Source organism: Anolis carolinensis, chromosome 4 (assembly GCF_035594765.1).
Source record: "Anolis carolinensis isolate JA03-04 chromosome 4, rAnoCar3.1.pri, whole genome shotgun sequence".
Lineage (NCBI taxonomy): Eukaryota > Metazoa > Chordata > Lepidosauria > Squamata > Dactyloidae > Anolis > Anolis carolinensis.
In genome coordinates, this window is record NC_085844.1 from 207,971,780 (window position 1) to 207,997,896 (window position 26,117).

Genomic DNA, 26,117 nt, shown 5'->3' on the forward strand with positions numbered 1-26,117 from the left:
TCTCCCCAGTCTCCATGTATACAACACACAGTTCATTGAACCGTAAAGGCAGATTGCCATCAGTGTTGGTTACCGAGGAACAACAGTTGATTAGGCTGCATGCCATTCAAGTGATTTATGATCCAAGCTGTGGGTTTTAACTGTTTTCTGCTCCCAGTGACCCAAAGCACTTGACAACCTGCAGGCAAAAATGACACTTTTCATTTCCTTTTTCTTTTAAAGGACCTGGAATGGGCCAGGTAAACTTCACTTTGTTAATAAGATCTGGCGGTATGACCTTGCTGCAGATCCTAGTTTTCATATTTCCTTATTTTACACCTTCTATGGCCAACATAGCATAGAAGGTACTGGTCCAATGCAAAAACAAAATTTGGTGTCAAACAGATTTTATTCAACAAAATTAACCACAGCACCACATGGTATAGAACCAATGACCATTTGTTTTTGATCATGCCTAGTTATCAAAACCTAAAGCATTCCATAATTTATAATTGTGCCACATTTTTAAAATCCCTCTTAGTAAAATTGAGCTGCAAATATGCTTTAAGCATAATGAACCATAATAAGTATTTGTGGTGAAAAACAACACAGGGCCGATCTATCCTGAAGCCATCCTGGGATTTTTATTTTTTTAATCATGTTTTCTCATTTCAGGACACATGAGCTTGTTTTCCTCTATATTAACACTAGAATTCTGCACAGGACATATTCAATTGCATTTATCTTTCTGCTGCATAAAAATATTAGATCTAATGGAATGCTCCCTTTCACATGATTTTGTCACCTTTGATTGGACCTGACCTATTGGTGGAGTTATGATCTTCTCACTGTTTTAATAGCACTGTATTCCACTTTCCCATTACTTCAGAAACACACAGTCCATCTGGTCATCTTGCTTCTCCTCCTCCCTCCCCAAAAACAATTTCAGAAATCATTACTTGTCCCATAGTCCTTAGGCAAATTTGCAGACTGCTAACGGTGAAAACACTGTTGTAAAGAAAGCCCAAACTCCCACCTCATGCAAAGAATGGTTCTGCTTTATCCTAGATTTTTATTTTAATGCTACATTTATCCAGAGGCCATCTGTGGCCCTTCATAAACTTTACCTAAGCAACTTTTTCATAACTATCTAATTTTGATGGTACTTGTCACTCACCTCTAAATAGACATTCAGTTTCATTTTATCTCTAGGCTATACTAGAAAAAGTAATATCATCTATTATATCCCAATTTTTCTAAAAAGTGGAATGAAGGAGCATAGGTGTTCAGGCCATAAATGTGTGCAACTAGTCAGAGAACTATTTGAATATGTGAACATGGGGAGGCAAAAGGGCACAGAAGTAAAAAAAAAAAAGAAAGAAAGAAAGAAAGAAAGAAAGAAAGAAAGAAAGAAAGAAAGAAAGAAAGAAAGAAAAAAGAAAATATCAGCCACATCTCATTTAATACTGATTCTAACCCAAGAGGCAAAACACACACACAGTAAAGAAAAATCAAGATTGATTTTAAAAGCTTGGATTAAAACTGCGCTATTCTTATCCTTAGTAGTGTCCTTCGGGCATTGAAAAGATCTGAGAATGTTTCAGAAGTGACAGAACATTATGTGCTTCATAAAGAACTGGGACTAAACTGCAGTTTCATCCCTGCATCAATTGGACCACAGGTATTTTTTGATCAGACCACAGATATTTGTGGGATTGGTTCCTTGCAAGAATAAGACCTTTGTGTGCACAGCAGAAATTATAGCACTTTTATCCATTCTGGGTGAGAAGTCTCCCTTTCGAGACAAAACAAGACTACCATGACAGGAAGATTTAAAATTGCATGAAAGCATGATTTGCTCATGCTTGTTTATATGTGCAACATAGAAACGTATTGGGTGCATCTACACTGTAGAATTAATATAGTTTGACACCATTTTGACTGCTATGTCTCAATGCTGTGGAATCATGGGAGCTGTAGTTTTACAGGATCTTTAACCTTCTCTCCCATAATTCCATAACACTGAGTCATGGAAGTTAAAGTGTTACCTTTTTGCAATGATTGTCATGACTTACTTTGAGGTGTCCTCAGTTCAGACAAAGATGAAAGCCAGAAGGATGGACTTTAGCTATAGGGATCTGATGGGCAAAGTGGAATCTCAGCCTCTCTCTGAGGCCAGCAGACTGCTAACATCATTACATCGGGAAATACTCTGTTTCTGAGATTGATTGAGGATGATTTCCCATGGGTCCCATCATATAATGCTTGCCCCATCCCATCAGTAATCAGTTGAACCCCATTTGTAAAATGTCACAAAACATAGTACAGTATTTCTAAACAATATTCTAATTGTAGTATTTGAAAAACTACTGAGTTTTATGTTGTTAAAGTGCAGTTTTTGTGTGTGATCTGCAAAATCAGTGTGCACCCTGTTAGCAACAATGCAACTTATCATCAGGGGGCAGGTCTGGTGGAATTGCTACTTTACCTCATTTTAAAAAAAATTAACTGGAATCTGCACACTTTCTTCCTCTGTAACATTAGATTCCTTAAAACTCATTAGCTTCCTTAGAAATCCGTACTGCATGCCAAAAGGTAGCAATCAGGTGAATCAATTTACTGCACAGACACGAGTATGTTTTCAAATCTCACAAGAGCAGTAGTTCTGGATTTGGAGGCTACATCACTGCACAAATTTAAATTTTTGAAAAAGGTCAAAAACTGGTGTAGGGAGTCTTCCGTGGTGTAATGGGATGAGGCACAGCATTTTCTGAAGGTAAGAAACATAGTATTTGTGTGTGATGGGGTCAGTATACATCCCATCCGCATTCAGTATGCATTCAGTCAGAAAAAACTATTGGATGCATACTGATAGAAAGGGATTATTTCCTAATATGATGAGGTCCACAGAGTCAAAGCTGAGACACTCCAACAGCAACCCATGCCCTTTGTGAAAGGTACTAGCAACAAACAACAACTGGAAAGAGACCAGCTGTGAAGGTGTACCAGGATCCAAGAGAGCTTCGCAAGGCAGAAACTAGCCTAATCAATATCAACTGCAATCTAGCTTATGTAGAGACATGGCATTGTTGGTTTCAGCATGTTTGTCCTTTCCATCTGTTATCCTTCTCCTAACTTATCAACTCTCCTGGTTTCTTGACCTTGGCATGCTCTTTGGATTTCTCTCAGTCTGGCTCCTTTATTGCTTCTGTAACTTGTAATCTTTCTCTTTGTGTTTGAAATTAGATTATCTCTTGACAGACCTCTTTCACTACTCATTTAATGAATTTGCCGTTCACTGTGCTTGACCCTGGACTGGCTCTGACTCATCCCTTGAATGCTCTGGCACCATGTCTTCTTGAGTGGGCACTTGTCATCCTAAATCAGGATAGTAATGGCTTGGCATAAAGATAGACTCATGCTCAGTAAGTGGCATCTCCAGTTACAAGGAGTTGGGTTGAAGTGGTGTAAAATATCTCCATCAAAGATCTCAGTGACCCTTTTCCCCTTACTAGCTCATTGATTTAAAGCAGACACATTCAACATTGGGCCTTCCAAGAGTGCCTTTCAATGCCTATTTAAATCCACACAGAACAGCCAGAGATTATGGAAGCTGGAATTTAAAACATACAGAGGGCTTCCAGTTGGGGAAACCAGGTGAAAGGTATCATATATACTCGAGTATAAGCCGACCCAAATATAAGCTGAGGCAGCTAATTTTACCACAAAAAACTAGGATAATTTATAGACCTGTGTATAAGCCGAGGGTGGGAAATGTAGCAGCAATGGGTAAATTTCAAAATAAAAATAGATACCAATAAAATTACATTAATTAATGCATCAATAGGTTAAATAATGTATATATATATGGATACAAATATACAGGTATATGTATATAGGATTTGCAAGGACCTGCAAACATATGAGGGGAAAATTCATATATAAAATTAATGTATATAGATAGATAGATAGATACAGATATATAAGAACATAGGGATTGCAAATGCATGCAGGGAGTTAATGCCTATATATCTATAGGAGAGATTAACAAATATTTTAGGGGAAAATGCTTTTATAAGATTAATGGATATATATATATATTTCTTCTTTCTAACTTGCAAGGGCATCTTTCCCTATTCAAAACATTCCCTTGGTTAAGAGCGAGGAAGGCTTTGGAAAACACACTTATAAGGGAGAGTAAAAGAGAAATATATCCTATGTTGCAAGCAATGGCCTTCAGGTTCTGTTGCCTGGCCTTGACCTTGACCCCATTATAAGCCGAGGAAGGCTTTTTCAGCTCAAAAAAGGGCTGAAAAACTTGGCTTATCTTCTAGTATATACGGTATGTTAATATGAGGGGAAATTTAACAATTCAGCTGCCAAGCCTCTACTTGACTTCACCTCTATTCTTCCCTCTACTCCACTTTTCATTCTTTTATTTCTCAGCCAGCTGATTAATGCCTGCCTGGAGAAGACTGGATGATGAGGTTTGCTGGGCAACTCATGTGAACCATTATAGTAATAGAGCAACATTAAAGGTGTTAGAGGAGATGACAAATGCAAATGCATCTGTGTCATCTATTACAAGGAATGGCTTTGGAGATTATTGCTCCTTTGTTCACTTGGCAAGAGAAAATGCCTTGAATGTGCACTTGTAAAGGGGATTACTGTGTGAATTTACTAATCCTTCAATTGCCATGAAGCTCATTGTTCTTTTGTAGTGAATAATCAGCATTAATTCTGGAAAGTCTCCTTTCCACCCTCCTTTCTTCTCTTATTCCAATAGATGTAACAAAATCGTTTAAGTCTAAGGGGACAGACTGTAGACTCTAATTTCTTTCTTTCTCCCACCCTTCTCTTTTCTTCTCTCTAAGTGTGTGGTCTGCAAAATTCCCTGGGGGGAAATAGTCATTTTTGCCACTTATTTTTAGAAAATGACATTGCTAGAAATGCCAGGAAAGGGATGGTGGTTTGTGTTTTTCAAAATCTGTTTGACCATCACAGCTTCCAAAGAAAGTGGAGCTTTAATGTTTTGCCTATGTTTTCCATCAAATGATCATGTTACTGTGATCGAAGAGTGCTTTCGTGTCAGGTAAAGATATCCTAAGGGAACAAGATAGATAAATAACCTGGCCTGCTTTTCCTCCCAACACCAATATGATGGAAGATCATCTTCTCTTTTTCATCTGCTAAATCTGATTCCCATTGGTCTCAATCCAATATGCCCTCAGCATAAAATAAAGACTCACATGTAGACATATGCCATGCCAGCATTACACAACCCCCATACAGAACAGCAACTTTACATAACATGTCAGTGACTGAATATCATTATGCAATCCACAATACATGATGCACAACCACAATACAAACATAGGATGTGCATCCACAATGCAAAGTATAGAATGCAAACCGGAGTGCATTATGTGTATCTTGCAAAGGCAAGGCACAGATGGACATGCTGTTGCCCCAATTCTTGTTTCCTCTTCCATCTGCAGAATACATCAGTGGAACAATTGTGTCCTCTGTGAAAAACTTAACTGTAAGTTTTTTTGAACTAAAATTGATTTGCTTGTAACTGTGACCGCAATAGTCATGGTAGTAATAACAGTACAAGTAGTAGTGCCAAGTAAATATGGGGCAACAGAGAGCCCCTCTCTATGGACCTGAAATACAAATTGGAGCCAATGTAACAGACATTAGGCCAGAACTATTGGAGTCACTTTGGAAGCGAAGGGGGGGGGGGAGTCCTTACTGCCGAGCTGTGCCAAAAACAGCAATCCTGCATGCTTCCTTCCTATGCCATGGCATTCTCCTACCTTAACATGGTAGCTACAAGGGCCGTGCAAAATTATCATTATTCCTCATAAGTCAGATCAAATTCATTAAATTCGTACTTACAACATGATATCCAACTCATGTCTGTGGCCCACATTAGAAACTTAAGAATTGAAACTTATCCAATACCTTTTCGTTTGAACTTTGTAATCCTCAGAAGCCTCCTAAAGTCAGATAGATTTTCAGTGCAAGCAAACAAAGCAAAGCCAAAAAGGCTGCCTTTCCTCTTTGAACTAATGGTCTCTCACCATTAGGAGAGGGAAGCAGCAGAGATAAAGCAGAATTCTCTGGGAAAGACTGTGAAGGCACAGAATTCTGGGAAACATAATTTGGGAAGGCGTGGAGCTGTATGGCAGAGAATTCGAAAGGCCCTGCCCTAAACTACATTTCCCAGAATTCTGCTCAGCATCAGAAAACCCCAATCAGGATAGGGGAGAAATTTCTCCCTCCGTAGCAGCAGCCAACCAGAGTTCCAATAAATGGTTGAATCTGCGAAGAGGAGACCTATTGATACTTTTAGTAAGTAAATAACTGGACTGGGCTGGGAAGAAATCTCTAAATGGAAGTTCTATATGAGAGACATTTAATGAAAAACCTGTTGTGGCTTTTTTTAAAAAATGTTTTTGTCAAAACTTTAGAAAATTCTCTAAAATTAGTAGATGTATGAATATTTCTGAAAATTGGGGAAAATGATCCTCCGTTATCTTGTATCATTGTATAGAAAATTCAAGGTGATAGCTCTTGTAGCTTTTTTTTAAAAGCTGTTTATAAAAACTTTGAAAATTCCCAAAAGTCAGTGAATAAATGAAATGTTCTGAAACTTGATGGAATAACAGTGGCAATGTGTTCTAACATTGTAGTAAGTTTCACCCCAATATCTTATTTAATAGTTGTAAAAATGAGATTTCCCCAATTTATGTGCAATTACTGTAACAAAATAGTAACGAAATTCCGTTACTCTTGTTATAGTAATTAATTTTTCATATTATAATTTAGAAACACTTCAGAAATGAAATGCCAGCACTGCCCTCCCCCCCAGTTTTGTAATGACCTTTGAACCATTTCTAATGGATCGTATATCCCTAATTTCTATACTTTTGTCTTTAAACGGAATCTCAGAAGCTGCAAAGCTTAGAACAGCAAATGGAAATGTTAAGACACCTACACTGATTATAATTTCCTGGAATGATATACTAAAGAAAAGCTTAGTGTCAAGAGAGCCAGTAAATGTGAAAATACTATCCTTATAGAAAGGAAGAATGGACTACCTACTGTTTACTTATCCTTTCACTGTGTCAGCAAAGGCTGTTTGATGTAGCATGAATGAAGGTGAAGAAAGCTGCATTGTTCAAAGGACTGAAGAACAGGATATAAACCAACATTCCTCTTTCAGCAAAATGAACATACATCATGATTTTATATTTAGATTCAGCCAGGACACTTGTGTAAGAAATGTATTTATTGTATTATGAAGGAAGGTCAAGATTTGGACATCAGTACTAAATGCACATTTTGTTGTTACAGCATGAAGTAATTATATGTATACGGAGTGCATCCTTTCTGTCAGTCCATGTTCAGCTTTCAAAAAGGACACCTTTGTTGTTCTCCCTGGTACAATTATTAGTACAAAATTGCTCAGCATAATTCCCAATCCCTTTTACTTATTATTTGCACTGTGAAGAAATATATTCCAATTATTTTAGGTAAATAAATAATATTATTCTGAAAATTACTTTTACAAAGCAATCTATCAATTTACTCATTAGGACTGGTCATCTACATTGGAATTGTTATACAGCCACCCCCTTCTAAAAGTAATAATAATGTGGAAAGGCATCAGTGTGACCTTCAATAATACTACAGTTTCCAAACAGTGTTATGCAGTCACAGAACTATTGTTTCTCTTAAACTACATATTCCATCCTAAGGAATCCTGGAATTTGCAGTTCAAATTCACAACCAGAGAGCTCTGGTGGCTGATGAAATTACAAACCTCAGGTTTTCATAGAGTGCTAGTATGCCAATTAAAGAGGAATCATAGTGCTATGGCTGTGTGGTGGAAATGGCCCCTACTCCTGGCCCTATAGAATAAGAATTATTTAATTTATTTATTTATTTACAGCATTTATATTCCGCCCTTCTCACCCCGAAGGGGACTCAGGGCGGATCACATTACACATATTAGGCAAACATTCAATACCTTTTAACATAGGACAAAGACAAACAACAACATAGCTCCGAGCAGGCCTCGAACTTATGACCTCCTGGTCAGTGATTCATCGCAGTTAATTGCACTGGCTTGCTCTCCTGTCTGCGCCACAGCCTCGGGCTAAATTCAAACAATGCTAGGAGTGTTCAGACCTAGAGCTTAACCAAATGGTGAGATATGTGAATATTTTTCATCTGTGCCATTGATTTCTTTGTATAACATCATGTTAGTGATGGAGTGGACATTTTATTCTGAAAGGGGATGGAAATTACCATCCACACCAACAAGTGATATCATTCCATATTCAAATCCATTTTGATGAACAACCAGGGAAATGACAAGACTAGATATAGAATCATAGAATCATAGAATCGTAGAGTAGAAAGAGACCTCACAGGTCATCCACTCCAACCCCCCCTGCAAGAAGCAGGAAAATCTCATTCAAAGCACCCCCCGACAGGTGGCCATCCAGCCTCTGCTTAAAAGCCTCCAAAGAAGGAGCCTCCACCACTGTCCAGGGGAGAGAGTTCCACTGCCGAACAGCTCTCACAGTGAGGAAGTTCTTCCTGATGTTCAGGTGGAATCTCCTTTCCTGTAGTTTGAAGCCATTGTTCAAATGGAAACTGGGATATTAAAATGGGGCCACTCTATTAACTACGCCTATGGTAATTATTGATTTCCTCTTGAGAGGGGAGCAACCAAGTGTGCAAATAGCAGGCAGTCTCCTTGTAACCCCCTCCACAGACTTCATTGGACAAAAACACCTGAAGCAAACCCAAAATTTTGTTACTCAGTCTCAGTCAGCCCACATCTGTAGGCTTACCTGAAATGTCTTCTTTCCCAAGTCCCATGAAATAACCCTCAGGCTAACCTCAAAGAAAGACTCTTTCACTGCCTAGTCCCATGACCTAAGGAGGTCTCTCTTCCACCCAAAATAGGAATGCCATAGGTGATCACTGAGTTTGTATTACTTGTCCACTCTCTAGCAATGGCCACCTCTTTAAGACATGGCCAAAACCAATTAATTAAGTTTTTCTGAATAGTATGAGGTAGGCAAAAAAAAGGAAAAGTGGAGAAAATCCCTACCCAGTTGCAGTAAAACACCAGGAAGGTGAGTTGAAGTTACAAAAGAGAAGGAGATGGGGAAGTAGCAAGACCTTAAGTAGTCTTAAACTCAACCTCCTCCATCTCCCTGTCATGGGTCTATGCACCAGGTGCATTTTGAAACTGGTCTCTCTTTGCCCAGAGGCCATCAAAGGTGCCTCTTACAACTGCATGGTTTTGTCAGTTTGAGGGACCCACATTGCTAAATATCAATGCATTACGAACACACACAAACACATCTATCTAAACACACACACACGTGTGTGTGTGTGTGTGTGTGTGTTCCATAGATTAGTGGGAAATTTCTCATTAGTGGAGAAAAGGCCTTCATAATTGTTGTCCTCTCCATGACATTCTTATTTTCAAGCATTTTAAAAAATTTTGAACAGAAAAAGGTGAAAACCAGAACAAGAAATTTATCAAAGCAGGACCAGCAACAACAAAGACAATAGCACTCTACAGCGACCCCAGATCAGTTAAGTTAAGGGTATCTCTGGGATATACCTTTGTATCCTGAGAACTGGATTTTAACATCTAAATTGTAAGCAATTTGTATAAGCTTATCAGTTACCAGCGCAACACGTTTTGCTTCTTGTAGTGCCAGAATTATGTCTTCTTCCACCAGGACCTAATATTTTTAAAAAATCTTCCTGCACTATTGAGACACTAATTCCCTTACCTGTTGGAGGGGACTGGGACTAATTTAAACTTGAATCACAAACTGGCCATGGACCAGGACATCAAAGGCATATGGCAGTAGTAGGTAAGAAACAAAGTTATGTCTGATCTGCTGCTGATCAGAGCTAACTAAATTTTTTGAGAACCAGAAACGTTTCGGTCACTGATTCAGCTTAAGAATATTTGCTTAGAGAGAGGAAGAACCTGGAAACTGGTTTAGGAGAGAGAATTAAATCTGTAGAAGAATCTAAAAGGCCAGATTGACAACTCCACATCTCACAGGCCCATGAAGTGCAAATTGTCCATCTGCCTTCTTCACCATAGATGAGTGATGGGGAGGAGGGAAACTGCAGGTCCATTAACTCCTCCATAGTACAACAGGTTTGTTCTTAAAGACCAGACTCCATTTTCCTAAGCACTGCAGAATCTCGGCAAAAGAAGGGGGGGAAAGCAAGAAAATCCATTCTTCCTATTCTTTCAGTGCCCAAGAACAGAATGAATTTTTTCTCAGTACAAGGTCAAGTATTCTCATCAAGTACGAAGCACTTCAAATCTCCATGAAGCAGAAATAGGTACCTGGCTGAAAACTGAAGAGCAGCAGATAAGAGAGTATCAGGTGCCACTTCTGAATTCTTTTGTACTGACACATATCTGACTCTGAAAGTGCTGACTTTTTGCACACAAAGGTGTGTGCAAATCAAGTATATGAAAATGGGTTTTGGTCTCAAATCATATACAGGATGAAATTTTATGCACCTTTACTTTCAAATATGCCCCACTAACCCAATGAGGGTTGCATCTTCTGAATACGCAAACACAGGGCTGGACTGCACATCAGAAGACACATCAGAACTGACTAACCAGGAAACAGCAGGGCACTGATTGAATCCCTGGCTCTGAAGAAATTGGATGGCAGTGCTATGATTTGTTTCTACTAATCATATTAGCCACATTTTAAAAATAAATAAATATCTCAGGCATGCTGCAAAACAAAATCAAGTCAGTAGATAGTTCTCAAGAAGACAGGCATATAAAAGAACATTTGAGATTCCAAGAAGCAAATATTCCTCAGATCTGGAATTTTTGATCACCTAGTTTTGATCTTTCATGAATCACCTAATTCAATTTACATTCCTCGTTTGAAGATCTTAATCCCATCCAGTATGCTCTCATTGTGAAATCTCAGACTCAGGTCACTGCATATATCTGAACTTCTCTTGTGGATTAGCTTTTACACTTCTCACCCCTTCATTAAGTTTATTTGTCCTTTAGGGCTGTTTCAAAGAATTAATGAGAGAATTTCTCTTCACCAGCGCTTCTCACTTCTGTCTCCCTTTTTCCTTTCCAGAGCCTCATTAGCATTCAGAATCACTGGCTTCAGAGCTAGGTTTTCAAGGTTAAAAAAAATTCTGATGGCAAGTAAGATTCCTGGTCTGAAGTTTTCCTTTGAAGTGTTTTTACAAGCCGTTGGAGGATCAACTAGGCAGTGGAGCAGTGCTTGGAATATGGACATTAGAAGTGAGCATCCAAGTTGTATTCAGTGTTTATACTAGCCCAATCAAAATTTACATTCATTTCTTAAATGAATTTTTTTTTAAAAAAATCCTCTTTCTGATTGTGAAAGCCTTCTTCTCGACTGATGTTCAGTTTCTGGGTGTCAATGTTCAATTGCAAAAAGGGATGTGACTCAAGTCTTGTCTTAAATCAGTGGTTCTCAACCTTCCTAATGCTGCGACCCCTTAATACAGTTCCTCCTCCAATCATAAAATTATTTTTGTTGCTACTTCATAACTGTACTTTTGCTATTGTTATGAATCGTAATGTAAATATTGATATGCAAGATGTATTCACTGAATCAAATTTGGCACAAATACCCAGTACGTCCAAATTTGAATACTGGTGGGGTGGGGGGGGGGGGTTGATGTTGCCATTTGGGAGTTGTAGTTGATGGATTTATAGTTCACCTACAATCAAAGAGCATTCTGAAATCCACCAACAATGGAATTGAACCAATCTTGGTACACAGAACTCCCAGAAAATACTGGAAGGGTTTGGTGGGCATTGACCTTGAATTAGGGCGTTGTAGTTCACTTACAGCCAAAGAGAACTGTGGACTCAAATAATGATGGATCTAGACCAAACTTGACACGAATAGTCAATATGCCCAAATGTGAACACTGGTGGAGTTTGGGGAAAATAGACGTTGACATTTGGTAGTTGTAGTTGCTGAGATTTACAGTTCACCTACAATCAAAGAGCTCCTTGAACCCCATCAGATAGAATTGGGCCAAAGGACAGGTGGAGAGATCTTCAGCCTTCTCTGCCAAAGAGGTTGCCTAAGACCATCAGAAATATGTGTTTTTTGATCATCTTTGGTGACCCATCTGAAGCCCCCTCATGACCCGTCCAGGGGACCTGATCCCCAGGTTGAAAAACGCTGTCTTAAATGCATGAGTGCATTAAAATTACAACTTTTCTCAGAAAAAATATAGAAACTGATATTGGGAGCCTTTCTTGCTTCTAACATATTTTTCATCATGGGTAAACAGCTATTTAAATGTACAAATACCAGCCAGACTGATTCAATATATTTGTACATTATATTCAGTAATCTGTACAAACAACATGGATGAATCACACCATTGGACCTTCTAATTCAATCCATCCAAAATGATTTGTCCCTGCATTGTCACTATAAATTTTCTCCCACTTTTTTTACTCAACAGAAGTTTACAGGGAATGTCAGTGAGTATATATTGGCTTTTTGGCATACACAACACATTATCTGCCATTAAGTTGTGGCCCATCCTGGGGCACTATTTGTCAAACCAATAGTGGTCTAAGAATAGCCACTGAAACGGACAAGGCTTTTTAAATGGTGCATGTGTCAGAACAGTTCATACTTCCTACTTGAACCTTAAAGAGATGATGCTAAGAACAAAGAAAATAAAGCAAATACATGCACATTCAAAACCCTATCAGCATAAACTTTCATACAAGAAAATAAATTGTTCAGGTTGCATTTTCCAGCCAGACCCTTTTTTCAGTGTGTTATTAGTCTTGAAAGGTCTTTCAATATGCTACACAGAGCCAATTATAGGCATTGTTTTTGTCTCCTTTTTACTATTTATGTCACATATTGTGTGGCAGAATCATTAGAATCCATCACTATGAAAAGAAAGCAACATAATTACCAGTGAGGAAATAAATCATTTGGTCTTTTTGTCCTTAAGTAGGTGATTCAGCTTAAGGTAATGTACTTTGATAATCAATAACCAATAGAAAATATAAGTGTCAACCGCACAGTACGTCACACTGCAAAAGTTATCAGGATGTATGCTCACTTGTGCAACCATTTTGCTAATGGATTTGCTGGCAGTCCAAAGTAAGTGATTTGTAATGGTAACACCTCAGCACACAACAATAGGAAGGATGCTGAAGCAGAGATTCTTGTCTGGTGAATTAGATTTGTTTGCAAAATTGTTTCAGCACAAAAATGCATCTAAATTTTTGTTACAACATGTGTTGATGTGATTTTTTTAAGTAAAAGAATAAAAAAACTTTCCAGTGTACAGACAATCATGTGATATCATAAAGAAGTAGAAAGATTATATCCTTTGAACATCATTCAAAGCTTGTTTTCCACATGGTAGATCTCATATCTAGCAAATGACAGTTCTTTCTGAAGAAATTCTCACTCTACAAAAAATAACAGAGGAAAAATCATACTGCAGTGAATTTATTGTCTTGAAAATGACTATGGATGCAGTTTAGTCCCCCCCCCCCACATCGCTTCCATACGCCCCTCCCCAATAATTAAAGAAAAGCAAGACTGGCAGACACCTATCACATCAAATCTTTTCATAAAATATGGTGACAGATGCACATGTACATGAAAGAAGTTCTGAGGTAGTCTGTCTGTTGTAGTGATAGATATATTTGCTCTTCTGAGCCTTAATTAAAGCCCTGAACTTAGATCCTACATTGTGTAGGTATAGTGTGATGCTCCAGCCATGCATTATATACTGCCCTCAATCCCACCACGGCAGCTGTGGGTGATTTATGGAAAGGAGCGGTATGAAAAGAGAGGCAATTCAGAGGAAGAAAATTAAGCTGGTCTAGGTTTCTGGAGGAAAAAAAATGATAGGCTGCTGCCCACCACTGTGGCTGTGGCAGGAAAATATGCAAAGGGAAAAGACTACTCCCTGTGCCCCATCCAGAAAGAGATGTCCACACACAACCCACTTGGAAGCTACTGAGGCCCCTTCTACACTGCCATACAATTATCAAATCAGATAGTCCAGATTATCTTCTTTGAACTAGATTATATGAGATTACACTGCCATATAATCCTATTCAAATCAGATAATCTGGATTTTATATGGCTCTGTAGAAGGGGCATAACAAGGTTCTGTCCCTCTTTGAGAAAATGGATTGATTCAGCCCATATATATCAACAGGAATACAAATTGCTATTTGTTGTTGTTCTGGAAGTGTTTCCTTATATTGTGTTTGCTTATTAGATTGGAAATTATATATGTGTTGTCTTCAATTGTTTCACACTAGAAAAGTAAGGTGAAAGCTATCTTACTTTTAATGCTAAGCAGAAATGCCCTGTCTGTCATTGGACAGATTAATATTCTATGAAAGGTGCTTCATGGAGAAAACAGATACAGATCTATCACAGGTCCTTCAACACCTTTGTTTGCTGTGTTAATTATCAGTGCCCCAAATCAACAAATGCTTGATGATGTCAACTATATTGTCAACGTTAGAGCAGCAGATGTATTCTCATGTTGAAAAAACACCTTCATTTCTTTTTACCCCAAAGCAGCCTCAACTGGGGAGAGAGGGGTCATCTGTTGAAAACAGTGGTGAATATACCAAAGATGCTATTGATTAAATATCCTACCTGTCAAGCCAGTCACTTAATAGTTTGAATGACAAATAGAGTTGCCAAGAAATGAAATCAAAACATTGGTTTCAGGTAAGGCCTTAAGATTGAGTCTTCCGTGTCCTAGAAGGAGGGGACTACACTGAAACAGGGAATTAAAGGACTTAGAATGATAGGATTTGGAGCAGAGTCCGACATAAAAGTAACTTGTAAACAATCGAATGGGATTGCAATTTCTCAAGTTGCTCCTGAAATGAAAAAAAAATTGAATGGGAAGGGAGATAACTTCTTGCTTTTCTAGAAAATAGCACAAAAGTGGGGAGGATGCGTGACTGACCAAACCTTAAAAAAAAACTAGTCACATAGATCTAGCTGCTTATAATTAGTTCCTTTCCTCAATAAAGAAAGTTTTATTCAAGTTATATAAAAGTCAGAATTCTGTATGGCCCAACCTTTAGCTCAGGGCCCTTCCACACAGACATATAACCCAGAATATCGAGGCAGATAATCCACAATATCTTCTTTGAACTGGGATATCTGAGTTCACACTGCCATATAATCCAGTTCAATGTGGATTTTTATACAGCTGATGGAGCAGAGGATCCAACAACTCAAGCACCGTATTAAGATCCTTAAGGACATTCAGGAACTCAAGCTCTTCTTGGACACGGCACAACACACTGTTCTAGATAAACAACCCGCATCACACCAACACTACCATGATCAGGATCTTTGTGGGGAGATCAACTCAAATGTAGACAACCCTCAGGCTTGGAAGGAGGTTACCCGTAGAAAGAGACATAGGACCAGGCAGCCTCCTCAGAATTCTTCTGCTCAGCTTGACTTACACAACAGATTCCAAATTCTTACACCTCTAACATCTGATCAGGAAACACATCTTGTGGAGGACCACACTTACTTAGATACCACTCAGTGGGCCACCCTTGATCAATGCATGGGGAATAGCACTTATGCATCACCACATTCACATTTACACAATCATGCAGATGTTCCATGCCCAAATGTAGACCAGGTGCAACAGGAACACCCAGAGAGAGTGATGGGCTCTTGGATGCATCACAATGGATTTTCATTGATGAATGCACTGGGGATGTCGAGGATGAGGACAACACTTTACACCTACACAATCCACTTCAACAGGAACATTTTTCAGGGGACCTACACACTATATTGCACAAAAGAGATCCTGTGAATCCTCAAAGGAAACAGGTCTTGGTAGTAGACGACTCCCTCCTTCGAGGAACAGAAGCCATAATTTCCAGACAGGATGGGATGGCTTGAGAAACATGCTGTCTCCTGGGGGCAAAAATACACCATGTCACTTAGAGGCTCACCAGGCTCCTAAAGCCCCGTCACCCCCCCCCCCCCATGTTGATTCATGTAGGAACCAATGATATGGCTAGGCATACCTTTCAAAAGATCACAAATTATTTTCGAGCTCTTGGAACAAAGTTAAAACAAAGTAATGTACATGTGGTCTTTTCATCTCTTCTCCCCATTATAAGATGTGGCCCTGCAAGGGCCAGAAAAAATAGTACAGGTCAATAACTGGCTCAGAAAATGGTGTCAGGAGGAACACTTTGGCTTCCTCAACCATGGCCTGTTTTTTTGAGGAGGAAGGCTTACTGGCAAGGGGTGGGGTGCATCTCACACAAGTAGGAAAACACCTTTTTGCTCTCAGACTAGCAAACTTCATCAGGCGCACTTTGAACTAGATCAGCCTGGGGAAGGGGACAATAACCTTGCGAACAGTATTTTACCTGTGACCACAGGGAATCGCCATAAGGCTAAATGGAGGGTTGCACAAACACAACAAGGACCAATTACCAAGAACACAATAATCCCAAAGGAACAGCTCAGGGCAAGGTCCCAGGGGCTTACATGTCTTTATACTAATACACAGAGAATGGGGAATAAACAAGACAAATTCCAACTTTTAGCACAACACCACACTTACGATGTGATAGGCATCACTGAAACGTGGTGGGATTACTTCCATCACTAGAATGTAGCTATTGAAGGCTATAACCTCTTTCGCAGAAACAGAACAAAGGGGAGAGGAGGCGGAGTAATAATAATAATAATAATAATAATAATAATAATAATAATAATTTTATTTTTATACCCTGCCCTATCTCCCCAAGGGGACTTGGGGTGGCTTACATGGGGCCAGGGCCAGGCAACAAACAATATAAAACTCAACAGTAGAAAACAAATAAAAAAACCCAGATAAAATCACATATACCAATAAACAATAAACATACTTTGGTAAAAATCTGGGTTGGCTCCTAAAAGAGGAGTGGGCCAGAAAAGTGTGAATAGTATATGATGCAAATTAGGAGAGAGGTAGGTACCAGGGACTATTATCCCGTTAAAGTGCTGGAGAAGGCGAACCTAGAGACAATGTACAGCTAAGGAGTAAAAATACTATAAAATAAGATAGACAACAGGGCAATTCCAAACTAAGGAAATCAGTCGCCAAAAGCCTGTTGGAGGAGCCAAGTTTTCAGTAGCCCTATATGTCAAAAACATTTACGTTGCAGAAAAGATGCAAGATGGCAATCCAGGAAACCAGCTTGAAAGCATCTGGATAAGAATCAAGGGAAACAGAACTCAAAGAGATCTCATCGTGGGTGTCTACTACAGACCTCCGAACCAGGATGAAGAACTTGATGAAGCCTTCTGTCAGCAGCTGACCAATCAGGCACAAAGAAGAGATATAGTAGTCATGGGCAATTTCAACTATCCTGATATCTGCTGGAAAACAAACTTGGCCAAGAGTACAAAGTCCAACAAATTCCTCGCTTGCCTTACAGACAATTTTATGGTCCAGAATGTAGAAGAGGCAACAAGGGGATCGGCTACTCTTGATCTCATCCTAACAAACACGAAGTGATTGCATCTTTAGGGGCAAGCGACCATGTGTTCCTGCAGTTTGCGAAACAAAGGAAGGCCGAAACTAAGACAAGTCAAACCTGCATTCTGGACTTTAGGAGAGCTGACTTCCAAAAAATGAAGGAAATACTGAGCGGCATTCCATGGACGCCAATACTAAAAGACAAGGGAGTTAAGGATGGATGGGAGTTTTTCAAAAGTGAAATACTCAAGGCACAAATGCAAACAGTGCCATAAAAGAATAAAAATAAGACAAGTGCAAAGAAGCCAGAATGGATGTCCAAAGAATTTCTAACTGGTTTAAGACTTAAAAAAAGACAAGCACAAGAAGTGGAAAAAGGGAGAAATCACCAAAGAAAAATTCAAATGACTAGCCAACTCCTGTAGGGAAAAGGTTCACAAGGCTAAAGCGCAAAATGAGCTCAGCCTTGCCAGAGACATTAAAAACAATAAAAAGGGCTTCTTTGCTTACGTCCATAGGAAAAGGAAGAACAAGGAGGCGATAGGGCCTCTGCGAGGAGAAGATGAGGAAATTCTGACAGGGGATAGGGAAAAGGCAGAACTATTTAATGCCTTCTTTGTCTCAGTCTTCTCACACAAAAAACCAGCCTCAACCTCAGCAGCATGGAGTGGATGAAGGATTAGGGGAAATCCAACCCCAAATAGGGAAACAAGTTGTCCAGGAACACCTGGCCACTCTAAATGAATTCAAGTCTCCAGGGCCAGATCAACTACACCCAAGAGTATTGAAGGAACTAGCGGCAGTTATTTCAGAACCACTAGCAATAATTTTTTAGAGTTCTTGGAGAACAGGAGAAGTCCCAGCAGATTGGAGGAGGGCAAATATGGTCCCTTTCTTCAAGAAGGGAAAAAAGGACGACCCAAACAATTACCATCTGGTCAACCTCACGTTGATACCAGGCAAGATTCTGGAAAAGATCGTTAAGGAAGTGGTCTGCAAACACTTAGAAACAAATGCAGTCATTGCTAATAGTCAACACGGATTTACCAAAAACAAGTCATGCCAGACTAATCTGATCTCTTTTTTTGATAGAGTTACAAGCTGGGTAGATGCAGGGAATGAAATGGATGTAGTCTATCTGGATTTCAGTAAGGCCTTCAACAAGATCCCCCACGACCTTCTGGCAAACAAGCTAGTCAAATGTGGGCTAGACAAAACTACGGTTAGGTGGATCTGTAATTGGTTAAGCGAATGAACCCAAAGGGTGCTCACCAATTCGTCTTCATCTTGGAAAGAAGTCACAAGTGGAGTGCCACAGGGTTCCGCCCTGGGCCCGGTTCTGTTCAACATTTTTATTAATGACTTAGATGAAGGGTTAGAAGGCACAATCATCAAGTTTGCAGATGACACCAAACTGGGAGGGATAGCTAACACTCCAGAAGACAGTAGCAGAATTCAAAACGATCTTGACAGATTAGCGAGATGGGCCGAAACTAACAAAATGGAGTTCAACGGGGACAAATGCAAGATACTTCACTTAGGCAGAAAAAAAATGAAATACAAAGATACAGAATGGGGGAAGCCTGGCTTGACAGCAGTATGTGTGAAAAAGATCTTGGAGTCCACGAGGACAACAAGTAAAACATGAGCCAACAATGTGATGCAGCGGCGAAAAAAGCCAATGGGATTTTGGCCTGCATCAATAGGAGTATAGTGTCTAGATCCAGGGAAGTCATGCTACCCCTCTTTTCCGCCTTGGTCAGACCACACCTGGAATACTGTGTCCAATTCTGGGCACCGCAGTTGAAGGGAAATGTTGACAAGCTAAAATGATCAAGGGTCTGGAGAACAAGCCCTTTGAGGAGCAGCTTAAAGAGCTGGGCATGTTTAGCCTGCAGAAGAGAAGGCTGAGAGGAGGCACGATAGCCATGTATAAATTTATGAGGGGAAGTCATAGGGAGGGGGAAGCAAGCTTGTTTGCTGCTGCCCTGCAGACTAGGATGTGGAACAATGGCTTCAAACTACAGGAAAGGAGATTCTACCTGAACATCAGGAAGAACTTCCTCACTGTGAGAGCTGTTCGACAGTGGAACTCTCTGCCCGGGAGTGTGGTGGAGGCTCCTTCCTTGGAGGCTTTTAAGCAGAGGCTGGATGGCCACCTGCTTTGAATGAGATTTTCCTGTTTCTTGCAGGGGGTTGGACTGGATGGCCCATGAGGTCTCTTCCAACTCTACGATTCTATGATGCTATGATTCTATGTGTGGAAGTGTCCACAATTTGGTATGTGGAAATACATTCCACTTAGCCATTCCCCAACATTTGGGCTGAGTGGGGAGGGGATTGGAGAAGCATCTGACTATGTCCCCATCATCTTCTGATGTCCAGTGGAATCATCCACCTTTGGTCATTGCTGGGAGAGGAAGGAAACATAACCTCCACAATCACCAAAAGAATGGAATATGCAAGTGTACAAATGACATGCCATCCAGATCGTGATAATTGTGAGTGCAATACAATGTCTTACGACATTCAGATAACGTTCGTTTAAGTAACTAAAGGGGAAAAAATTCAGAAAAGCAGGGAAGTAAAGAGGGTTTTTTGAAAAAATGAGACCCCAATTATTTTTGAAATCTCAAAATTATATATGTAACCACTTTAAAAATATTGTCCCATATGCTCAGTGGCATCCTTAATAAACTCATTGCCATCTGTCACAGGTTCCTAAACTTTCATATGTTCTCACAAGTCAGGTCACTGGTTTCCAGATCCATACAAAACAAGGAGTTGTTACTTGCCCTACCCTAAACTCTTTTGTTTTGTCGTAGGCTTTCACGACTGGAATCACTGGGGTGTTCTGGTTGTATGGCCATGTTCTAGCAGCATATTCTCCTGATGTTTTGCCTGCATCTGTGGCTGGAATCTTCAGAGGATCTGATGGTAGTAAAGCAGGTGGAGTATATATACCTGTGAAATATCCAGGGTGGGAGAAAAGAACAATTGTCTATTGAAAGTATAACGGGTGCAATTAGCAAGCTAGATTTGTATGTGTTGAGTGGGATCCACCTATTAGCATGTGAGTGACCATGAAGATAGCATAGTCATTAATCAATTAGTGAGGGCATAAGCATAGCCTGGCTTTTGTTCCTTTGAATTGTATGCTGCCTAGAGACATCCTTTGTCTGGGTGGTGTTCACTAGTCCTTGATTGCTTACTGCCTGGAGACTTCCTGTGTCTAAGTGGTGTTCATCAGTCACTATCTTGATTCTGGTGTTTTTCAATACTGGTAGCCAAATGTTGTTCATTTTCATGTCTTCTTCCATTCTGTTGAAACTGTCCATGTGCTTTTGGATTTCAATGGCATCTCTGTGTAGTCTGACATAATGGTTGTCAGACTGGTCTGGAATTTCTCTGTTCTCTAAACTCTTTTCTTTCGATCCCTCATTTCTCAGAATGGAGATCTAGGGGAGGTTTGTGTACCCTTTATCTCAGGCATCCTCAAATTGCAGCCCTCCGGCTGTTTGGGCCTCCCAGAATTCCTGACCATTGAAGAAGCTGGCTAGGGCTTCTGGAAGTTGGTGGCCCAAACAACTAGAGGGCTGCAGTTTGATGATACCTCCTTTAGCTCCTCCATCACCTCCTATTTTTTACATCTGGAACAAACATTGTAACAAATAAAAAGTAGTACGTGAGCGAGGAAGCCTGGGAAAACTGCTGTTTTGATCCACAACTCCCCAAATCCCTAACTCTGTTAGTATTATTTATTTATTTTGCTTGCTTGCTTGCTTACTTATTTCATATTTATTTAATATTCTGCTTTTCTCCCTTAGTGGTATCCAAAGCAGCTTACAAACAAAATTAGTTTAAAAATACAATTAAAAACTAAGCAAAAATATAATTTTAAAACTGTTAAACAGTACAAGAAAGGCACAAAAGTTCAAAGCATTAAAAATAGAGCACACACCCTGATTTCCTCACTGGGAGTAGCTGCATATCAAAAGCCCGCTTGAACAGAAATGTCTTTGCCTGCCAATGAAAGGAAATTGGGGAGAAGGGCCAGCCTAGCATCCCAATGAAAGGAGCACAAGAGAGAGGGAGCAGCTACTGAGAATGCTCTCTCTCGTGTCCCCATTAAGCCTGCCTGAGAAGGCTGTGGGACTGGGAGAGAGCCTTCCTCTGTAGATGTTACGCTTCTGGCAGGTTTGTATGGGGAAATGCAATCTTTCAGATAGTCTGGACTTAAACTATATAGGGCTTTATGGATCATAACCAGTTCTTTGGATTATCCCCATAAACTCACGAGTAACCAGTGCAGCTGCTTTAGCAAGGAAGTTACATGGTGTCTATAACTGTCCCCAGCCAACATTTTGGCCACAACATTTCAGATCTACTGTAGTTTCCAGTTTCCAAAGGTAGCTCCACTTAAAGTCTGTTACAGTAGTACAAATGGGATATAATCAAAGCATGTGTTTCACTATAGCCAGATCTGACATCTCAAGGAATGGGCACAGCTTGTGAACTAGTTTTAGCTGTGCAAATGTTCTCCTGGCCACTGCTAAAACCTGAGTATCCAGGCTCAGAGTTGAGTCCAGGAGAATACTCAAGCAGTGAGCCTAAGTTTTCAAGGTGAGAGTGTAGCCACATCCAACACATGCAGAGTCCCTATTCCCTGATCTGTCTTTCAGCTGAACATGAGCAACTCTGTATTGTCTGGATTAAGTTCAGTTTATTTTTCCTGGGTGTCATCAGCATATTAGTGATACCAGACCCCAAAATTCCAGATGAGCTCTTCTAGCAATTTCGTGTAGATGTTAAATAATATGGGGGACAAAACAGAATCCTGAGGGATCCCACAGGCCATGGTCTAAGTTTTTCCCTCCACGAAAGCCTGGAATTGCTGCATACCAGCACCACTGTCCCAGATAGTTGGCCGAGTAGGTGTTCTAGCTGGGCTCTTCTCATTCAAAACGTCTCTCGTAAGTAGTCAGTCTAGTCACTTTCAGGTTAAAGTTTATCCTGTGATAACCAGCTATAGTGCAGAGGTTCAGAATGGAACATCAGAGGACTGTAGTGAAAATACACAGTTTGTATGTGCCTTGCCCTTCCCTAATAATTCCTGCCTATGCTATTCCATCTAGAAATACTGAAAATCAGCTTAGTTACATCAGGTGAGAAAAGAACGAACTACAGATACATTATTCATTATACCTTATACAATTTACATAGAACACCTGTTTCCAAACAATCAGATCTTTTCTTTAAGATGAATGACCCAACAAGGTAAGATTAACCCAGTGGTTATTGTTACCAACACCTTTACTCGTCCTTGTCCTTGTGATGAACCATGGGCCTTGTAGTCCTGCTCAGGACATTGTAATCCCTGATGAAGATGAAAACTTGGGTTTTTTACCTTCCCAGTCTGAACTGGATTCCTCTCAGCCAGATCCTTCCCAGGCAGATCTGGAAACCTTGCACCTGCAAGAAAGTTGTGCCCCAGAAGTATGTCAAACAACCCCAGAGCCTACTTCTCCCGTGTTCTTGCGCCGGGAGTTTTGTAAACAACAGAGAAGTTTGGATTCAGCTTCGCGCAGGAGTGCGAGGATAGCAGCTAAGAATGTTGCCAATTAACATTGGTTCTCGTGAGAATCTTTAAGGAGTTTAACATCTGGTCTCAGAGTTTAGCTTTCGTTTCTGATTCCCAGAGAACCGCTTTGGTGAGAAAGTTGGACTCTATATAGGTGTTTTGCCCGCGTAGCAACTTCGCGGAGTCAATTCGTCAGCCTACGGAGCGAGTTGTGTCTGGACAGCGCGCTCCGATTCAAGCCTCGCTTCAGCTCAAGCCTTGCCTTGCTATCCAGCCTTCGCCTTGCTTCCCAGCCTTTGTTTACCTACGGACTTTGCCTTGTTTCCCAGGACTAATCCTTGCCTTGTTTCACGGATTTTACCAAGTTATTCCACGGACCTTGTTCTTGTTCTTAGTTACCTTGTTCCACGTTCAAGCCTTGTTTCAAGTATCAAGTTATTTCCTAGCCACGCTCAAGTTTTATGGACTAAGGACCTTGTCATCTCCCCTCACTTTGCTTGGCAAAGTGAGTGTTTCGGTTATTGGATTACAACTTTGGACCTTAATATTTCTTATTGGACATTGCTTTTTTGGACTAATTCTGACCTTTCCTGAAGGGTCTAATTCTGGACTATTTTCTATACTTGTTTTTATTAACTTTATATATTCCTTCAATAAAGATATTAGTTAGATTCTGGCCTCTGTGTATGGTTATTGGTGCCTCTGCCGCCTGGGTCGTGACAGTTTGACTCCGCCACCCATAAGCACCAACTAACCGAGGCCAGGATGTCTACCGGAGCCGCGCCGGCTGGACAGCCGCTCAGCTACACCATCAGCAAGGACGAAGTGGACCGCATCCGTGACAGACTCAACGCGCAGGATGGAGAAATAAAAGGGTTGAGGGAGCGCGGAGTTCGCCTCCCGGCCATGGCGTTGCCTACCAAGTTTTCTGGAGAAGCTGCTAAGGTTCATGTTTTCCGCCGCCAATGTCAAGCTTATCTAGAGGCCCGTGATGCCGAGTTTCCCCAAGAAGACATCAAGGTGGCGTGGGTCTACAGTCTTCTAGACGGACCAGCGGCTAGCTGGGCGACGGCCCTGTTTGATCAAGCCTCCCCCCACCTAAGTTCAGCACAACGCTTCTTGGATCACCTTAAGGAGACCTGGGGAATCGAGGACAATTTGGAGGCAGCCGGTCACAAACTCCGGCGCCTCCTTCAAGGAGACAGACCCATGTCTCAGTACATAGCCGAGTTCCGCGTGCTGGCCCACAACACCGGCTGGAACGATGTAGCCCTCAGAGGACAATTTCGGGAGGGTCTCAACATTGAAATGCTGGAAGAAATCTCCAAGGTGGATCCTCCCCAGACCCTCGAGGCACTCATTGATCAATGTTTACGGGCTGAAGTCATGATTGCCAACAGGAAACAATGGGTTCGAGGCCAGGGCGGTAGAGCCGGGGCAAAACCCCCCGCTCCCGCCAGTGTTCAGCCACGTCCGGTGTGGAGACCCCCGCCGCCAACCCCATACCCCAGAGGAGGCGAGGAGGTGCCGATGCAGTTGGGCAATGTGCGTCCCAGACTAGATGCCGCCGAGAAGGCCCGTCGTCAACGCTTGAACCTCTGCTGGTACTGCGGGAACGGGGGCCACTTCGCCAGAGAGTGCCCAGCCAAAGGGAAGCCTGCCGCCCGTCTTGCGGCGGCGTCCTCCACGGAGTCGAAGGCGTCTGAGCCGACTGGCACACAGCCGGCGGGGGAAGCCAACGACCGGGTGTAGAGAGGCTCGCCAACCCGGTCAAAAAATCCATCCAAGAGCCGCCAACCGGGGTCCTGTTCCTTCTCGTGGTCACATTATGGTCAGCAAAAAGGGGACCCGTCATGATCCACGCCATGATAGACTCTGGAGCTACCAACAATTTCATCGATAGAGAGTATGCCGACTCTCTGGGATTACAATATCATGATTTCAAGAATGCCCGTGTGGTGCAAGCCATAGACGGCCGTCCCCTCAAGACAGGCCCCGTAAGCCAGTGGTCGGAACCCACCAGGATGTGGATAAGGGAACATATGGAAGAGATTTCCTTCTTTGTTACCGAGGTTCCCCATTTCCCTGTGATTTTGGGAATTCCATGGCTGACACTCCACGACCCTAACATCTCCTGGTCCAACAGAGAACTGCAGTTTGCTTCACCGTACTGCCAAAACCATTGCCTCGTAGCCAAGGTATGCCATGCCACAGACTCCGAGCCCATCATCACCTTGCCAAAGAAGTACTCCGAGTATTGGGATGTATTCAATGAGAAAGAAGCCGAAAAATTACCCCCACATAGACCTTATGACTGTGCCATTGACTTGGTGGAGGGGGCCCCGATCCCGCGAGGGCATCTCTACTCCCTGACTGAACCAGAGCAAGAAGCTCTCAGGGAATTCTTAGAGACAAACCTTCGCAAGGGGTTCATCAGACCCTCTCAATCCCCAGCCGCCTCCCCAGTGATGTTTGTGAAGAAGAAGTCAGGGGAATTACGCTTGGTGGTGGACTACAGAGCATTGAACAATATCACCAAGCGGAACAGCTATCCCCTGCCCTTAATCTCGGATCTACTGGACCGACTTCGAGGAGCCAAGGTCTACACCAAGCTGGATCTTCGGGGGGCTTATAATCTAGTTCGCATCAGAGAAGGGGACGAGTGGAAGACCGCCTTCCAGACTAAATTCGGATTATTCGAGTCCCGAGTTATGAATTTCGGTTTATGCGGAGCTCCCGCAACGTTCCAGCATTTTGTCAACGATATTTTTCAGGACTATCTAGACAGATTCTTGATAATCTACCTGGACGATTTTTTGGTGTTTTCCAGATCACAATCAGAACATGAGAACCACGTCAAAATGGTGTTGCAACGACTGCGGGATCATGGACTTTATGCCAAGCTAGAAAAATGCGCTTTTGATCTACAAGAGGTAGATTTCCTTGGCTACCGCAT